This window comes from Octopus bimaculoides, chromosome 12 (assembly GCF_001194135.2).
Source record: "Octopus bimaculoides isolate UCB-OBI-ISO-001 chromosome 12, ASM119413v2, whole genome shotgun sequence".
NCBI lineage: Eukaryota > Metazoa > Mollusca > Cephalopoda > Octopoda > Octopodidae > Octopus > Octopus bimaculoides.
Window position 1 is genome coordinate 5,352,320 of NC_068992.1, and position 1,910 is coordinate 5,354,229.

The following is a 1,910-nucleotide window of genomic DNA, read 5'->3' on the forward strand; positions in this document are numbered from 1 at the left end:
GAGAGAGAGAGAGAGGGAGAGAGAGAGAGAGAGAGAAAGAGAGAGGAAAGATAATTATTTATTTCAAGTACTATTGTCCTACTTCCCAGTTTAAATCATTTTTCTTGATTCTGATGTTTGAATTAATACTTACAAATTTTTCGAAGAATAATTTCATGTTTTTTTTTGTCAATTCTCAACATTCAACTTGTTATTTTTGTAATGTTCATCATCATCATCATCATCTTCATCATCATCGTCATCATTATCATAATCATCGCTATCATCATTATTATTATTGCTATTAGTATTATTACTATTATTGCTGATATTGTTATTATTATTATTATTCAGTAGTCTTATTTTAACAACGTGCTTACGCTGCATTACCGAACGCAGCTCTGTGCGCCTTGGGTATGTGCAGTGGTTTGCTATGATGCTCTTATGATTACTGTATTGAAAGTGTCTTACGTAGGATGAGTGCAGTGCCCAGTAGTGCAATTTTCTGTATGTTATATATATTTGTTAGTCCTGGTGTTTTTATTAGGTATTTGTCTGAATATTTTTTATCATACCTTTATTATTATTATTATTATTATTATTAGTAGTAGTAGTAGTAGTAGTAGTAGTAGTAGTAGTAGTAGTAGTAGTAGTAGTTGTTGTTGTTGTTGTTGTTGTTGCAGCAGCAGCAATTTCAGTAGCGGCATCTGTTGGAAAATAGTATGATTGTTGGCAGATTGTAAATTTTGTTTGAATTTCCTTGTTTCAGTGCTTGTTATTAGAATTTTTGTTTGAGCATTCACTTAATAAGTCAGCTTGCCTTTATGGAAGCGAGCTGGTTCAATGAAAAGTTCCCTATTGGAAGGCGAATTTTGAAATTTAAAATTGAAAATCTCACAATTCGACACAAAAGCAAAAGCATAGCTTTCCAAATTGAAGGAGGTTATGGCTGCTAGAACGACCAGAGAGAAAACATTTTTTTCTTTCTTCAACAACTTCGGCCGAAAGGCCACATAGAGTCAGGAGAAAAAAAGACAGTATTAAGAACACCAACAACATCAGCTGCAATAACAATAGCTAAACAAGAGCAGTATTGATAAGGGTATGATCGCCACCTCTGGCAGCAACATCGTCAACATTATCTCCGCCAACACTAACATGAGCATTTATATAGCGGAAATTGCGGGAGTTTTAATTTACAAACAAAATGCAAGTGGTTTCTCACAAGCTGGTCTTGACTGCGGAAAGTTAACATGTCGGATAAAATGCTAAGTAATGTCAAATAACGCATAACAAAGAATGGCAAATATTCTTTCGAACACACCAAGTGAAATACATGAAAGCGATAAAGATAAACAAACAATTATCTACAAATGCGTTTCATTAAAAATAAGGAGCCACAAGGGAGCTACGCATACCAAGAATGAAAAATGCCTGAGATTAATCTAAGGAATAGAAACCTACGTTGCTCGAAGAAAACGCTTTGTCGCAGTTGAGGTAAGATACCCGACAGAAGGGGAAGGGAAATGGAACCGGAAATTGCACTGAGAAAGTCAAGACGGAAGAAGATTTTGCCCGGCGCACACGGTTCTGCATGCTCACAGCCTTTTGTAAATTTAAAGATTTCAAATCTTGGTTTGCAATTTCGGGGAGGGACTTGTCGATTGCAACGAACCTAGAATCCAATTGTATATCCTTTACCGACCATCAAAGCGTGAAAGGAAAATTCGAATGAGAAAATGAAGAAGAACGAACATGAATAATAATAATGATAATAATAATGATGATAATAATAATAATAATAATAATAATAATAATAATAATACAGAGCTGAACGCGAGAAACAGGATCGAAGCGATCAATGCTCTAGCCATACCAGTCGTGACTTACAGTTTCAACATCGTTAACTGGTCAATTACTGAAATATGTAA